Consider the following 18209-nt stretch of genomic DNA (forward strand, 5'->3'; position numbering starts at 1 on the left):
ATTCAATAGGCTGATTCTGTGTTTTAGGTCTTGTCTGTCTTGTACCAAAACTACAGAACAAGTTCAATTATCACATCCAGGAGAATCATACCTCAATTATGATTAAATCCCTTCTAAAACTCAAATTTTAAAGCTTGCTTTCAGTCAGTTCATCATTAAGTATTTTGTAGGGCTGCAAGAAGGAAAAATTGTGTTCTTACCTGCTAATTTTCTTTCCTTTAGACACAGCAGAAACTAGTGGGATAGCGCACATCTACCAGCAGGTGGAGATAGTAAACTGATTTGTAGGTGCTCCTCTTGGATGGAACTCCTCCTGGCCAATTAATATCGCTCTCTACCCAATCATTAGGAACAGACCAACTGCACAAGTAAAAAGACTTCTTTCCCAGAAACAATGACAAATCACACACTTCCTCGAACTGAATCAAACCGCAACATGGAACAAACACCCTGTGAGGGAAACAACATGAGATAGCTATGGATTCATCTGCTGTGTCTAAAGTAAAGAAAATTAGCAGGTAAGAACATAATTTTTCCTTCTTGGCAACAGCAGCAGATGAATCCAGAGACTAATGGGATGCAGAAAATCAATCCTTAATCCGGGTGGGAAGTGAACATCATCTCCTCCATGACTGAAGCACAACAAGATGCCTCTGCATGCACCTCCACATTCAAACAGTCATGATTAGAAAACGTGTATGAGAACGACCATATCGTAGCACCACAACTCCAGTCCAAGGAGAATTCCTGGGACTCAGCCCATGAAATAGCTACCACTGTAGTTGAAGGAGCATATAGAACCACCAACAACAGCTTACCTGCCAATAAATAAGGTGAAAACCAAAAGGAACTGGCTTGTATAGATGACTAGCCTATGAAGGGTGATCAAAAAAAGTTTATAAAAAAAGCTCAGAGATTTGAAACTCTGAAGGGAAGGTTGTGAGACCTCCCTTGGAGAGAGAGTTTACCTTCCAGTCATTGTCCTTTTATAGAAAATCTTTGATCACATCCTTCAAAGGTGTATGTGAAAACCATTATTAAAGCTTCAAAAAATTGTCCAAACAAGGTACTGCCTTTGAATTTGCAAATGTCACTGCACCTGTGGCAGATTCTAAAAGATTTACTTAACTTATAAGCAGGATTGAGGGGGTCCCAATGCGGCCCCGTTTCGATCCCTGCTTCAGGGGACCCGATTATAGACTCTCTAAACAGGTTCCTATAGTCGATTTCATGCTGGAAAAGTTTGCCTTCGTGACATGCAGCTGAAGATTCTAAAGCAAACACATAAACATGTCACGTGTGAGTGAACTACTATAATAAACCCACACCGACAAAAGAGTGTGCACATAGCGTTAAACTATCGGATATGACCTTTAGGGTTCAACCCAGATCCCGCTGTTTAGCCACTAATTGCAGCACAGAACAAGTTGTATACATTATACAGTGCCCCTGCCATCTTCACTATGTAGGTTGCACTATTCGCAGCATTAGAGTAAGAATAGGAGAACATCTGAGCAGAATTAGATCAGGGGTTAAGGAAGCCCCTCTAGTATCTCACTGGATAGATTCACAGCATCAACTGTCAGATTTACAATTCTCTATTTTGGATGTAGTCTCAGTTACAAGAGGGGGAGACGTAGCTAAAATGTTGTGGAGGAAAGAACAGAAGTGGATTTATAATTTGCATACACTGAGCCCCCATGGACTTAATCATGAAATAGAGTGGGTAGCATTTCTGTAGGTACAATAAATTCAATATGCATTCACCATGTACATTTTCAGTTGTGGTTTTCCAGCCCTCTTTTATACCTTAGTAGCTTACATTCAGAGCAGTGGAAGGATATTGCTATTTTTGCTTAAGGACTCGTTTTTCAACGTCATGACATCATCACGTTCTCAGCGTCAGCATGTGATTTAGTATTTAACATGCCAAGATAATCGCTCTGGTCTGGCGGTTTGAAGATTTAGAAGCTACCTCTACCAACGTTTCATCAGCGGTATGTACGCCTCTCTTTAGACTTTTTGAGATTAATGCATCTTGTGCCCGGTTCATGCCTTAATATGTATTACTCTTTTGTCGGTGTGGGTTTATTATAGTAGTTCACTCACACGTGACATGTTTATGTGTTTGCTTTAGAATCTTCAGCTGCATGTCACGAAAGCAAACTTTTCCAGCATGAAATCGACTATAGGAACCTGTTTAGAGAGTCTATAATCGGGTCCCCTGAAGTAGGGATCAAAACGGGACCGCGTTGGTACCCCCTCAATCCTGCTTATAAATTAAGTAAATCTTTTAGAATCTGCCACAGGTGCAGTGACATTTGCAAATTATAAGGCAGTACCTTGTTTGGACAATTTTTTGAAGCTTTTAATAATGGTTTTCACATACACCTTTGAAGGATGTGATCAAAGATTTTCTATAAAAGGACAATGACTGGAAGGTAAACTCTCTCTCCAAGGGAGGTCTCACAACCTTCCCTTCAGAGTTTCAAATCTCTGAGCTTTTTTATAAACTTTTTGATCACCCTTCATAGGCTAGTCATCTATACAGGCCAGTTCCTTTTGGTTTTCATCATAGTTTTTCTGGCTTTGTGTCTACAAACTTTATATCCCTGAATGCACTTCAATAAATAAGGTGAAGCAAAAGCCTCTCCGACCCAATGGGCCACTGATGCCATGGATGCCACCACACCGCTGTCACACCCTGCGAACAATAACAAGACCAAAAGATGATCCGAATGGCAAAGCGCCAGGAAACTGAAGGTAGAGAAGGATCATATTATGCGCAGCAAGCAAATGTAGCAATCGAATTAGAGCCCCGTAATCCTCCTCCCTGAAGGAAGAAAAGAGACTGATTGACATGAAGGGCTGAAACCAGCTTAATAAGAAAGGAAGCAACCATCTGAACTGAAACTCTCTAATCCGGGAAGCGCAAAAACTGAACCCTGAAGGACAACGCGTGACCAACTGCCATCGAACCTGCCCCATGGCCACGAGAAAGACCGACTTCAAGATGCCAACCCAGATTGACGCAGCAAGCGAAAGCCCAAAAAGAGTCCTAAGAAAACCACCAAGAACTAAGTTGAGATTCCAATCCGGACAGAGTCACAACAAAGGCAGGCAAACGAGTTGTACTCCCTTCAGGAAATGAACCACATTAGGCTAGGAATCCAAAAAAGTGTATGATATTGTTTCATTTGGGCCACCAGGCCTTGCATTTCTTTGTTGCAGTGTTTGATTTTTAACGTATGTCTGCCTTACACATAGGTAGAGGAACTTCATTAAAGTATTCCCAAACTGGGTCTCTTTTACGGCATACTGCCATTATAGTTTTTCTCCTCCAAGAACAAAATAATATGATAAACCTCAGGCTATACACACAAAGATCTCAAAACTTGTACAGTACTCTGCTCATAAGGTGTCACTTTCATTTTTACTGCTTGCCCCTCCCTCTTCACACTTACCTCTTTGTACAGATATATAAATTTATTACTTAAGAGGTAAGGGATTAATTTTGTGTATATTGATTTGCAAAGAAACAATGGGGCTAAGGTCTTTTTCTCAACTCTGTATATTTTATAACATTTTTGCTGTGAAGAATGTTTATCTCTGCAGATATAAATTCAGTTTTGAAACATACAAAACCAAGCATCAGTGATAATATCTTCAAGACAGAAAAACTAGAATAGTGCTAGAATAGATGTGTGTATCTGTCTGTCTGTCTTTCTTTCTTTCTGTCTCTCTCTTTCCTTGGCTGTCCACCACCATCCCTTGCCTGCTCCCCCTGTTCAGCAGTAGCCCTTCTCCCTTCCTTTTAACTCCTCCGTCTCCAGCATCACCCCTTCCCTGCTCCCCCTGTCCAGTAGCAGCCCTTCTCCCTTCATTTTACCTCTCCCCTGTCCAGCAGCACCCTTTCACTGTTCCCCCTGTCCAGCAGCAGCCCTTCTCCCTTTGTTTTATCTCCCCCCCTGTCCAGCAGCACCTCTTCCCTGCTCCCTAATACCTGATCCCAAACCACCGTTCCTACCAATCCAGCTTCCTGGTCTCTTCTGGCCCACCGGCACGAAGCGCTGCCGCCGCTGCTGCTGCTCTTCATTTGCGTCTGCCCTCCTTTTCAAAGCAGCCTGCTGAGGATCGCCGGCCGGCTGTAGCGAACCTCACAGGCCGCTCTCCACCTCGGTAGCATGTTCCCACTGACTCGATCCCACCCCCTCCTCTGACGTACGGGTTCGCGTCAGAGAGAACACGCTGCCGAGGTGGAGCATGGCCTGCGAGGTTAACTACAGCCAGCTGGTGATCCTCAGCAGGCTGCTTTGAAGAGGAGGGCAGACGTGAATGAAGAGCAGCAGCAGTGGCAGCGGTTTGTACCAGCGGACCAGATTTACTACCCCGCAGGCCAGATTTTGACATGTCATGACTTACAGTGAGTGAGGGTGGGAGCGGGGAGTCGCCGGTATGTTCTCCACCTCTTTGCGTCCGTGGTCACCATTTCAAACTCCGCATGCGCAGGAGCCAGAATACCGCCACAGACTTGTTCTACCGGCAAGGAGCTATGGATCACGGATGCAGGGATCACAAAGTTTGAAGTGCGCATGCACTGCTTAGGATTTTATTATAGTAGATTAATAGAATTCATTTACCAAAAAATTTAAATGTTGCATGAATTTACAGCCTCATGCTACATAATTAAAACCTAATCCTTATTTTATAAGCTATCCTTAGATAGATATTTCCTCCAAAAATAATTTTATTTAAAAAGTTTTATTAAAATTTAAAAATCTGATTTTTTAAAAAATTTTAAATCATTGATTTTTAACCACCGTATCTCAAAACTATACTTCAAAAATAAATATATTTACTCATTTCATGCTGTATTCCCACCTGATCAAGAAAATGTAACACAGCCACAGATATATTTACTTAATAGCACTCAAACACTTTAATCATATGTGAAGGGTGACATTTAGCGTTGTCTTTGATGCGATCACATCATTATATAATCTCATGCATTGTTTTTCATGGGATACTACAGACCGATGAGTCTGACCTCGGTTCCAGGGAAAATGGCGGAAGCACTGATAAAAGAAAACATCGATGAACATTTTGAAAGAAACAAACTTCTGATCAGCCAACATGGTTTCTGCAAGGGAAGATAGTGCCTAACTAACTTATTGCACTTTTTTGAAGTAATTAACAAACGGATGGACAGAGGAGACCCCATAGACATCATATACCTAGATTTCCAAAAAGCCTTTGACAAGGTGCCTCATGAGCGTCTACTCCGGAAACTGAAGAACCATGGGATGGAAGGAGACGTACATAGATGGATCAGAAACTGGTTGGTGGGTAGGAAACAGAGGGTAGGGGTGAAGAGCCACTACTCAGACTGGAGGAGGGTCACGAGTGGTGTTCCGCAGGGCTCGGAGCTCAGGCCGCTGCTATTTAATATATTCATAAATGATCTAGAAACAGGAACGAAGTGTGAGATAATAAAATTTGCGGACGACACCAAATTATTTAGTGGAGCTCGGACTAAAGAAGACTACGAAGAATTGCAAAGGGACTTGAACAAACTTGGGGAATGGGCGACGAGATGGCAGATTAAGTTCAACGCTGATAAATGTAAAGTATTACATGTGGGAAGCAGAAACCCGAGGTACAACTATACGATGGGAGGGATGTTATTGAATGAGAGTACCCAAGAAAGGGACTTCGGGGTAATGGGGAACATGACAATGAAGCCGACGGCACAGTGCGCAGCGGCCAAGAGAGCGAATAGAATGCTAGGTATAATCAAGAAGGGTATTACAACCAGAACGAAAGAAGTTATCCTGCCGTTGTATCGGGCGATGGTGCGTCCGCATCTGGAGTACTGTGTCCAATATTGGTACCCGTACCTTAAGAAGGATATGGCGTTACTCGAGAGAGTTCAGAGGAGAGCGACACGTCTGATAAAAGGGATGGAAAACCTTTCATATGCTGAGAGATTGGAGAAACTGGGTCTCTTTTCCCTGGAGAAGAGGAGACTTAGAGGGGATATGACAGAGACTTGCAAGATCATGAAGGGCATAGAGAGAGTAGAGAGGGACAGATTTTTCAAACTTTCAAAGAATAAAAGAACAAGAGGACATTCGAAAAAGTTGAAAGGGGACAGATTCAAAACGAATGCTAGGAAGTTTTTCTTTACCCAACGTGTGGTGGACACCTGGAATGCGCTTCCAGAGGACGTAATAGGGCAGAGTACGGTACTGGGGTTTAAGAAAGGAATGGACAATTTCCTGCTGGAAAAGGAGATAGAGTGATATAGATAGAGGATTACTGCACAGGTCCTGGACCTGTTGGGCTGCCGCGTGAGCACGTGCTGGGCACGATAGACCTCAGGTCTGACCCAGCGGAGGCATTGTTTATGTTCTTATATATATCCATTTCAATGACACGACATAACAGTGGCACAACATGCTGACTGACACTGGTACTGAGATAAGTTATTCCCCGATAATGAAGGGTCTGAGACTCCTGAAGCAAAGTTGATGAAATTTGAGTAGGACATGAAAAAGGTATTTATTTATTTTTAAAATTTCTATACCGTTTTTTCAAAAACGGTTTACAGGGAACTACATAAAATATTAAAAGTGAATACAAAATAAAGGGAGACTTATAAGCATTAAAAAAAACCTGTAACATTTTACTGTTGATTTTATGTGCAATGGAAGAACTTTCAATAAGACATATTGAATTGTTAGAGATTTCTTGTATTCCAAGTATGATCCTGGACTCTTCTTTATCACTGAAGTTGCAAATAAAAATAGTACCGTATTTTCACGCATATAACGCGCGCATTATACACGATTTTACAAACCGAGCATAACAATGCGCGTTATATTAGAGAGTGCATTGTACAATTTTTTTTTTTTAACATGGTTCCCCCCCCCCGACGTCTGATTCATCCCCCAGCCCTGAAAGCCTGATGCCCCACCCCGAAGGACCACTGGCCCCCCCCACCCTGAAGGACCGCTCGCACCCCCACCCTGAAGGACCGCTCGCACCCTCCACGACGTCCGATTCATCCCCCAGCCCCCCCCCCCGCACGGAGAAGCAGCCTACCATGGGTTCACGATACCAGTGAGCCCTGCTGCTTCCTCTGCTAGCAGTCCCGCCCCTTCTCTGAGCCCTGCGCTGCTTCCTCTGCCGCAGTCCCGCCCTTTCTCTGACGTCAGAGAAGGGGCGGGGCCGCGGCAGAGGAAGCAGCGCAGGGCTCACTGGCATCACGAACCCACGGTAGGCTGCTTCTCCATGCGGGAGGGGCTGGGGGATGAATTTGACGTCGGGGGGTGCGAGCGGTCCTTCAGGGTGGGGGGGCCAGCGGTCCTTCGGAGTGGGGCATTAGGCTTTCAGGGTGGGGACAGGACTTCAAGGGGGACAGGCAGATCTTTAAGGGGGGACAGGACTTCAAGGGGGTCAGGACTTTAAGGGGGGGACAGGACTTCAAGGGGTGGGGGGGCAGTGTGGTTAGGAGAAGCCATAGGGGGTGAAAAAGCTATAAAATAAACCTACCAGCGTGTCAATGTGTTGAGAGGAAGAGGTGGTCTGGGAAATTCTGCTGAGCAAACTCTGGGCCCATTTCCACCCCCCAGTTAGTCCACTCCACTCAACTGGTTCAAACACTGAGTGGGTCTTTGGGTGTTGTGCCTGGGTAGTTGTTTTGGGATCTCTTCTAGTGGTTTGTCAGTATCTCCTTGTGGTCCAAGGAAGGAAACTTTGTTAACCTTAGCATTGACCTTCAGAATATGTTTGTAACAGCGCTGCTTGTGTGGCATTAGGCTATGTAGTGACCGAAAGAAAAAACCAGACCTTTACACATTTTTGCACTATATGGTGGGTGTATGAGGAGATTTACATTTCCTGCACAGCTAAGTTCTTGTGAAGTTACCTTGTTCTTTCTGTATTTGACATCTAGCAAGGTCTCTGTTTGGAAGGAAAGATCTAAGTTATGGTAAAAGCAGACAGCGTTGCTGGTTTTAAAAAGGTTTGGACAAATTCCTGGAGGAAAAGTCCATAGTCTGTTATTAAGACATGGGGGAAGCTTCTGCTTGCCCTGGATCGGTAGCATGGAATGTTGCTATTCTTTGGGTTTTGACCAGGTAGTGATCTGGATAGACTAAGATAAGAATGGGTTACTGGGCATGATGGACCATTGGTCTGACTCAGTTAGGCTATTCTTACGTTCTCATCTATAGGGGCCTTTGTTTTCACTTCTTATTTTAATGTATTTTTTTCTGGGAACTTATTAGTGTTTTTTTATAATGGGAACAAAAATGGAAGAGAATTACCATAATGTGTGTGGAATGGGGGGGGTTAACTACCGTAATTTCTTCAGCTAAATAATTCAATCCACCTCAACCAGACATAGGAGAACTCACGCACCATTCACACACCCTCCAACCACAAACGTCAAAAGAAAAAAACTGTTCATTCTAATAAACTACCGTATAACTTTTAATCTAGAGTTAGTGAGTATGAATTCAGCAAGAAGAACAGAAATCACATGTTCATTCTTATAAACTATAACATTTACCGGTAATCTAGATCAAACGAAGTATCGAGGACAAAATAATCTAAATACAGTTACCGTAATTACGGTAAAGTTGTAAATAAACAAAGTTTGCTGGTTTATTCAGTAATCATTATCAGAGTCATCTGAATCGTTGAATCCATCAAAATCCGAATTGTCATCATCATCATTAAATAAAGTGAGCACGGTCTGCAGACGATCCTCATTTATTTCCGAAGTGATATCGTCATCATCATCATCGCCGATATCCGTGTTGTTGCCTCCTTCCGCTGCATGATTACTGGTAGTAGTGTCATTGGTTTCATAAACAATGCCCGCTTTTCTAAATCCGTTTCGAATAGTATCTGGTGTTATTTTATCCCATGCTGAAGCCACCCACTTGCAGACTTCTGTGAAAGTTGCCCGCTTCAGCCGCCCCGCGGGTGTGTACTCGTGCGTGCCGCTCTGCATCCACTCCTCCCACTCCTTTCTAACAAAAGTCTTGAATGGATGATTCACTGCGATGTCAAGTGGCTGCAGCTTACACGTCAGGCCTCCAGGTATCACAGCGATGTGGGCACCAGTAGAATTAATGTATGCCTGAACATTTTTTTCTTTGTGGGCAGCCATGGCATCAAAAATTAACAAGGATTTTTTTGAAAAAAATCCACCCTGTCTTGCCCTAAAGCATTTATCTACCCACAATCTCATTACGTCGCAGTCCATCCATCCCTTCTTGTTGCAGTGCACAACCACACTGGTGGGCAGTTTTTCACGGGGCATAGTGACCCTTTTGAAAATGACCATGGGCTTTAACTTAACCCCGCTAGCTGAGCAACCAAGAACTACTGTAAAACACGTTCTTTCATGCCCAGTTGTGGTGATGGCAACAGATTTAGTACCTGTGGGGGCTACGGTTCTTGTCGCTGGAATGTCGAATGCCATTGGAATTTCATCCATGTTGATGACGTCCCTTTGCAGTGATGACAAGTTCAGATATTTCTTTGGCAACAAAGTCACGGAAATTGATCAATTTTTGCTGCCAGTCATCCGGAAGTCGCTGGCCAACAGTTGTTCTCATTCGAACAGATAGTCCGTTCCTTTTCATAAATTTTGAGATCCATGTGAAGCCAGCTTTGAAGTTGGGTATTCCTCTTCCATTGGCAAGTAGTTTTACCTTCATCTGAATTGCAATGGTAGAGACTGATTGATTTTGCTCCCTTCTCCCCAGAATCCACTGCTTCAAGTCATCCTCCAGCTGAGACCATTTTGGTTTGGCCCCACGACGTGCCCGTTTTCGCGGATTGCATTTCTCCAGTTCCTTCTTATCTTTTCTCCATTCACGCACCGATGTTTCTCCAACATCGAACTCTCTCGCTGCGGCCCGGTTGCCTATTTTCTCAGCTTTCGCAACGACTTTAAGCTTAAAGTCCGCTGTATATGACTTTCGTTTCATTCCTGGCATTATGGCGGTAAATTTAAATTTAATTGATAAACTCTACTAGATAAATGCAGAATACCAATCTGAAGAGATCAAATTAAAATGTGGGCTCTACATGCAGCATTAATGATCTTTTATAGGCTTACCCAAAGGCTGGGATGATGTTGTATAGGCAAAATCCTATTCAATGGGTCACTGGGCAAATTACAAGGCCAGATAGACAACAGATTGAGATGAAGGGGGACACGGTCACAGTGATCAAAAGCGCACCCCGACAAAGGCGCGCTGACAACCCGGCAGCAGAAAACTGAGCACAAGCATGCTCAGACCATCTTCTTTGGTCTGCGCATGCTTACAGAGCTGGGAGCAGGGCAGCGAGAGGAGAGTCGGACGGCAAGGCAGGAGCAGGGCAGCGATTCGGGGCAGAGCGGCAAGAGGAGAGTCGGGCGGCAAGGCAGGAGCATGGCAGCAATTCGGGCCAGAGCAGCAAGAGGAGAGTCGGACGGCAAGGCAGGAGCAGGGCAGCAATTCGGGCCAGAGCGGCAAGAGGAGAGTCGGGCGGCAAGGCAGGAGCAGGGCAGCGATTTGGGGCAGAGCGGCAAGAGGAGAGTCGGGCGGCAAGGCAGGAGCAGGGCAGCGATTCGGGGCAGAGCGGCAAGAGGAGAGTCGGGCGGCAAGGCAGGAGCAGGGCAGCGATTCAGGGCAGAGCGGCAAGAGGAGAGTCGGGCGGCAAGGCAGGAGCAGGGCAGCGATTCGGGTCAGAGCGGCAAGAGGAGAGTCGGGCGGCAAGGCAGGAGCAGGGCAGCGATTCGGGGCAGAGCGGCAAGAGGAGAGTCGGGCGGCAAGGCAGGAGCAGGGCAGCGATTCGGGGCAGAGCGGCAAGAGGAGAGTCGGGCGACAAGGCAGGAGCAGGGCAGCTATTCGGGGCAGAGCGGCAAGAGGGGAGTCGGGCGGCAAGGCAAGAGGAGGTTTTACCAGTAATTCAATGCGTGCTATACCCGTGTGCGCGCTCTATGGGAATTTTTTTACATAAATGTTGTTTTCCCACGCGCTATACCCGTGTGCACGTTTTACACGGGTGCGCGTTATATGCGTGAAAATACAGTAGTAATGGCTTCCTTCTTTAAGTTATATCTATCAAGGAAATTAAAGCCAACTATTTCTCTTGCAGATTTGCAGTGATGCAGAATCTAGTTTTCTCTAAATTATACTACTTTGTCTGTTTATATTTGGACTATCATCATCAACTCTCTGACCATTACAGATAAGTTCAAAGTTAGAAAATTCAGATGTGTGTCACATTTTGTACTATCACAGTTTGGTTGGTTCAGCTAAATTGCCTGCTGCCAGTACAATTTAGAATAAAATTCAAGATTCAACTATTGATTCAGAAAGTGTTTAGACAGGAGGCTCCTTATTATCTGTCCTCCATTCTTAAGTGCAATCAAGCTGACAGAACACCGAGTTGAATCAGAACTAGATTATTAACAATTTCCCCCTGGCATTGTAATCTGGAAGCAGGGACTCTAGATCATTTGATATTCTTTTGTCCCTGTATCATGGCCTTTTGGAAATCAATTTGGTCTCAAATTAATTGTTTATTAGAAAACCATGTAGCTCTATCATATGATACAATTCTATTTGGGACGTCAATGAGAATAAAAAGTCAAATTTCATCAAGCAATAATAAACTTTTATTGATAATGACAGGAGTCGCCATTCAACATATCACCAGAAATTGGAAAAATTACACTAGACTTAATTACACCTTCTGGTGGAATTCGTTGTGCCATATATACAAAATGGAAAGAATAATTGCCATACAAAAAGGAAATTATAATAATTTTTTAAAAATTTGTGGGCCATTGATAACTTATTGTAATGATTAGATGTCTTTTTACACTGAAAGTATAATTATAATTATGGGATCAAAGGTTTAATCAATATTTATGAATATAACAAATGTATGTGAGAAGGGGAGGTGGGGGAGGGAGATAATTTATGCATTTAAGATGATAATAGAAAGAATTTCAAGTGATGTGTATGATTCAGTTGATGTAATATTGTGTACTTGATGTAAGATGAAAAATGAATAAAGAATTAGAAGAAAAAAAAAACACCAAAACAATTTCCCCCTGAAGCAAATTTTTAGATGATGAAAAAATGTGGTTTTTTTCAAGTGCAATATTCTGGAAATGGATGGGTGTCCAGTCTCCATTAGACTTAAAGAGATAAAAATTTAAAGAACTAACAATAACCTATGTATACCTCCTTTTGGAGCTTCTGAATGAATGCTTAAGTGATGTGCACTGATATTAAAGAGGGGGTGATTTTCATTTTTTTTCTACTAGGGTGAGACTTGATATTTCAAGCAATTTGTATGTATAAATGTTTAGTCTATTATTTTTATATCTGGTAATATGGTCTATGTGAGGTTGTAATCTGCCATGGTCATTGGCAGAATATAAATACATATATAAATATTAAAACAGGGACTCTTCAAATTTACCCCCCCCCCTTTAACAAAGGCACATTAGTAGCTACCGTGCAGCAAATGCTCTAATGCCCACTGAATACTATAGGCCAGTGTTTTTCAACCTTTTTTGGGCAAAGGCACACTTGTTTCATGAAAAAAATCACGAGGCACACCACCATTAGAAAATGTTAAAAAATTTAACTCTCTGCCTATATTGACTATATATAAAGTAATTCTCTTGAATAGGAATCAAATAAACACAAAGAAAGTATTTTATAATTACTTTATTATGAAATAAAAATTATAAAAATTATAAAATACTTTATTCAGTGCGAAACCTGGGCCTGTTTGGCTGAACACAAAGCTGATATTCTGGCTGGAATCGAAGAAAGACACACACGTAGCTCTTCGTCAACAGCTCTCAGTCTCTCTCTGTATTTGGTTTTTATAGCATACAAAAATAGACAAATATACCCTCCATCCTTTTTATTAAACCACAATAGCAGTTTTTAGCGCAGGGAGCTGCGCTGAATGCCCAGCACTGCTCTTGACGCTCATAGGCTCCCTGCGCTAAAAACCACTATTGCGGTTTAGTAAAAGGTGACCATATTGTAAAATATAGACAGCAGATATAAATTCAGAACTGTGCATAGTAAGTGAAGGGAAGTTTTCATCTCTGGGAATTTACCCAGTTAACTATTAAGTTATTTGGGCAAATTCCTTTGAAAACTGTGGTAATACTGCCTCCACTTTGCTAAATTTAAAATAAAATCATTTTTCCTACCTTGTCTGGTGATTTCTGGTTGCACTTTCTTCTTCTGACTGTGCATCCAATCTTTCTTCCCTTCTATCAGCCTGTATGCTTTCTCTCCTCCACACCTCATTCCCTCCCCCAACTTTTTCTTCCTCTCTCCCTGACCTTTCTTTCTTTTTTTCTGTTTCTCTTCTTTCCTTCTGTTTCCCTGCCTGCCCCCTTTCTTTCTTTCTCCCTGCCGTTCCCCAAGCCACTGCCGCTGCCATCGGGGAACAGGACCCACCAATGGATAACAGGCCCCAAAGCCGACGCCGACGCATGCTCTCCCTGACGTCAATTCTGCAATCGGAGAGGAAGTTCCGCCCAGCCAGGCTGGTGATTTCTGGTTGCACTTTCTTCTTCTGACTGTGCATCCAATCTTTCTTCCCTTCTATCAGCCTGTATGCTTTCTCTCCTCCACACCTCATTCCCTCCCCCAACTTTTTCTTCCTCTCTCCCTGACCTTTCTTTCTTTTTTTCTGTTTCTCTTCTTTCCTTCTGTTTCCCTGCCTGCCCCCTTTCTTTCTTTCTCCCAGCCTCCTGTCCAGCAGTAACTCTCTTCCCTTCCTCCCCTCCCAGCAGCATCTCTCCGTCTCCCTCTCCAGTAGCAGCTGTCCCTTTTTTTTCCTTGCCCAGCAGCTTCCCAGATTCCTTTCCCTCCTCCCCTCCCAGAAGCATCTCTCCTTCTTCTCCCTCTCCAGTAGCAGCTGTCCCTTTTTTTATCTTGCCCAGCAGCTTCCCAGATTCCTTTCCCTCCTCCCCTCCCAGAAGCATCTCTCCGTCTCCTTCTCCCTCTCCAGTAGCAGCTGTCCCTTTTTTTCCTAGCCCAGCAGCTTCCCAGATTCCTTTCCCTCCTCCCCTCCCAGAAGCATCTCTCCTTCTTCTCCTTATCCAGTAGCAGCTGTCCCTTTTTTTCCTTGCCCAGCAGCTTCCCAGATTCCTTTCCCTCCTCCCCTCCCAGAAGCATCTCTCCTTCTTCTCCCTCTCCAGTAGCAGCTGTCCTTTTTTTTCCTGGCCCAGCAGCTTCCCAGATTCCTTTCCCTCCTCCCCTCCCAGATGCATCTCTCCTTCTCCTTCTCCCTCTCCAGTAGCAGCTGTCCCTTTTTTTTCCTGGCCCAGCAGCTTCCCAGATTCCTTTCCCTCCTCCCCTCCCAGAAGCATCTCTCCTTCTCCCTTTCCAGTAGCAGCTGTCCCTTTTTTTCCTAGCCCAGCAGCTTCCCAGATTCCTTTCCCTCCTCCCCTCCCAGAAGCATCTCTCCTTCTTCTCCTTATCCAGTAGCAGCTGTCCCTTTTTTTTCCTTGCCCAGCAGCTTCCCAGATTCCTTTCCCTCCTCCCCTCCCAGAAGCATCTCTCCTTCTTCTCCTTATCCAGTAGCAGCTGTCCCTTTTTTTCCTTGCCCAGCAGCTTCCCAGATTCCTTTCCCTCCTCCCCTCCCAGAAGCATCTCTCCTTCTTCTCCCTCTCCAGTAGCAGCTGTCCTTTTTTTTCCTGGCCCAGCAGCTTCCCAGATTCCTTTCCCTCCTCCCCTCCCAGAAGCATCTCTCCTTCTCCCTTTCCAGTAGCAGCTGTCCCTTTTTTCCCCTGCCCAGCAGCTTCCTAGACTGATAGTGGTTTTCTCCCCTCCCAGCAGCTCTTCTTACTTCCCAGCGCAGCGATTCACGAAGGCAGCCTCGGGTCCTTTGTTGGGTCGCGCCGCCTCTGAGGAAAGAGGAAGTTGCATCATCGGAGGCAGCCGCGACTCAGCAAAAGCCCCGAGGCTGCCTTCGTGAATCGCTGCGCTGGGAAGTAAAGGAGAGCTGCAGAGAGGGGAGAAAGGCACTGTCGGAGGCTCCCCAAGATCTCTCCGGCCCAGCGCACGCTTCCGATGCTGATCTTGCCGGTCCTGCGCGGACCGGCAGGAAGTTCAAATGAGTCAATCTTGCCGGTCCTGCGCGGACCGGCAAAAATTTCCTGCGGACCGGTACCGGTCCGCGGACCGGCGGTTGAAGAACTGTGGATTAGATCGCCAAGACAAAGTGAGTCCTGGGTGATCGACTCACTTTGCCTTGGCGAGCTACTGGCGCCCCTGCCTCGGGCCCCCTGTAAGCTCCGGGCCCGGCGGCCCTGCGGCACACCAGGCAACATCTCGCGGCACACTAGTGTGCCGCGGAACAGCGGTTGAAAAACACTGCTATAGGCATTGGAGCGATTATCACAGACCATCGTGATAATCACCTAAAAGGGGTCTTAGGCAATGAAAAATAACTACATTGAGCTATCTTTTCCAAAGTCCTTCACTGTCTATATTTTGAGTAACTGATCACTTGTTCATTTATATATAGTGTGGTGAAAATATTTTGATAAAATATAAGTTAACACTACATAGGGTTCCCAGATATTCGGATATACCAAACATACTCTTTTTAGAGGGCATGTCCAGGCATCCAGATGGCTTTTCAAAACCTAGCACTTCATCCAGGTTTTGAAAAGCTTCCAGGTCAGGAGAGCATCTGCTTCCAGGATGACAGGAGGGCATCTGCACATGCATAGGTGTGACTTGGTGAAGCCACGCATATGCTTGTGATGTCATCGCGTCACACCTGCACATGCGCAGATGCCGTTCTGACACAGCTCCTGAGCAAGAGGCCAGGTTGAGGGGTTGGGGCTGGGGAAGGGACTGGGATGTGACCTGAGTGGAACAGGATAGGGGTCAGATGCAGTGTTCCCTCTAAGCGGGCGGGTGTTGTGAGCAAAATTTTTTCACTGTGAGCTAAAAATATCGGGCGCCAGCAAGTTATGAGCCAAATAAATATGTTGTCAAAGTTGCTGATACATGAGGACGAGGTATTCAAAGGAATTTTAGGCCTACACGCTAAATTAAATAACGTTAAATAATATTTTTAAGAACACAAAACAACGCATTAATTCTTGAAAGTACAAAATTCTTTATTTTTTTTTTTTACCAGAAAAACTCAAATTTATTTTAAAACAGCTGTCACTAACACTACCAAGATTATCAGGGGGGACTGGGAGGGAGGGGAAATCTAATTTGAGGCAAACTGTTTTAATTTTTCAGAGATTGTTATAACATGTACTCCAAGCATTAGAAAATATAGCGAAAATGTTATTTTTTTGCATTATAATGTTCTTTTGCCAAAAATCAACTGACATCCATCTGCCTTCTGCTCTCTCTCCCTTCTTCTCACTTCCATCATCTGTCCCCTTCTCTCTCTCTCTCATCTCCTCCATTCCATCATCTGCCCCTTCTCTCTCTCTCTCTCTCTCCCCCCCCCCAACTTCCATCATCTGCCCCCCTTCCCCTCACCTTTGTGGGTCACTTTCTTTCCCCTGAGGGTGGCTCATGTCACAGGGGAAGCTTTGACCGAGCAGAACCGCTTGATTGACAGTGGAACTTACTTGATTGATGTCGATGCTGGGGCCCGTTGCCGTTTGAAGGAAAAAAAAAAGGTGGAAAAAAGGAACCTGTAAAGGCGAGAGGAAGGGAAACCTCCAGGACAGCTGCTTTTTGCCCTCCTTCAGCGGCCCAAGAGTTCAGACCAGCAGCGGCAGCTCTGTATGCTTTTAACTTCGGCACAGAGCTGCCCCTAATCAATAGTTTAGCGCGGTTTCATGAGGCAGCCTCGGGGCCTTTGATAGCCGGCCCGCTTCGATGATGCGATGTGGGCCGGCCTAGCAAAGGCCCCGAGGCTGCCTTATGAAACCGCGCTAAACTATTGATTAGGGGCAGCTCTGTGCCGAAGTTAAAAGCATACACAGCTGCCGCTGCTGGTCTGGAGGTGCGGAGACAAGGCAGGAGGCAAACGCGGTGGAAGGCAGGAGTCCCGGCGAAGGCAGGAGTCCCGGCACAGCGACTGCAACAGGAAGTTGCAAGTCAGCTGACGCCGGCCTTTCGTTGCGGCGGGGACCGAATCCTTCGCGGACCGGCAAGATTTTGTTTGCGGACCGGCGGTTGAAGAACTGTGCTCTACACTGTGTGCGCTGTGACGAGAAACTTGTGCGCTGCGAGGTAATATTTTGTGCGCCTATGCACCCCAGCGCAGCTTAGCGGGAACACTAACTCAGATGGGATTACGCAGGCCTGGGGGCGTGGCCACTGGTCCTGATTTTACAAAGGTAAAATCTGGTAACCCTAACACTACACTCCAAGTGAGGCTTTTGTTGTCAGATTTTAAGATGTGCAAATTAAGAATACAAACCTTGAAAGCATTGTTTTTCAGGACTTGGTACAAGCTACAATATTAATATGCAACTATCAGGAAAAATACTATAGAAGAACAGTCATTATAAGTGCCTTAATATGAAGTCCCAACTTATAGCAAAAAAATGATGTAAAATTTTATAACTATTCGTGTTCCAGAACAGTCACCAATAAATATCCTGAATCATGTCAGCTGTTAAGATAAGTGGCTGTAAAGTTTTAAACACTATTACTGAAAGAAATTAATTTATATATTTATAAAACACAATTAAATATTAACTGAGATGATAAAATGAAGTAGATTATGAATTTATGGCTGATGATGAAAGTTCACATAATTCTTCACCCTATAAATTTATATTAGTGGTGGAGTGGTAAGGCTGAGGCTGTAAAACATTCAAAGACAATGTTCTCCCTATGGCCTTTTAGCCGGGCGGTCCGCCCTGGTAATTTAGATGATCGCCCAGCTATCATCCGCTGTGAATTCTGCTGCTGCCGCCGGTGCTGTTCAACACAAAAAAAAAACCCCAAACAGCTTGGAGATTTCACACCTTAGCCCTTAGCGAACTTATGCTCCGGGGCTCTAAAGTGTGCATGTCGGCTTCCCTTCTCTTCCCTCCGAAACCAGAAGTTATGTCCAGGGGGGAAGGGGGGAGGTGAGAAGGGAAGGGAATCCGGCACGCACATGTTAGAGCCCCGAAGCATGCGTTCGCTACGGCCTAAGGCGGGAGACAGGTCAGTGAAGCTTAC

General features: G+C 44.8%; 1 protein-coding gene across 6 annotated transcripts in view; it reads right to left on the minus strand.

The window, feature by feature from the left end:
- HTT (huntingtin) overlaps nt 1-18209 on the minus strand; it is an 831912-nt gene that overhangs the window by 581961 nt on the left and 231742 nt on the right. The window lies entirely within an intron of this gene.

This window comes from Geotrypetes seraphini, chromosome 1 (genome assembly GCF_902459505.1).
Source record: "Geotrypetes seraphini chromosome 1, aGeoSer1.1, whole genome shotgun sequence".
NCBI lineage: Eukaryota > Metazoa > Chordata > Amphibia > Gymnophiona > Dermophiidae > Geotrypetes > Geotrypetes seraphini.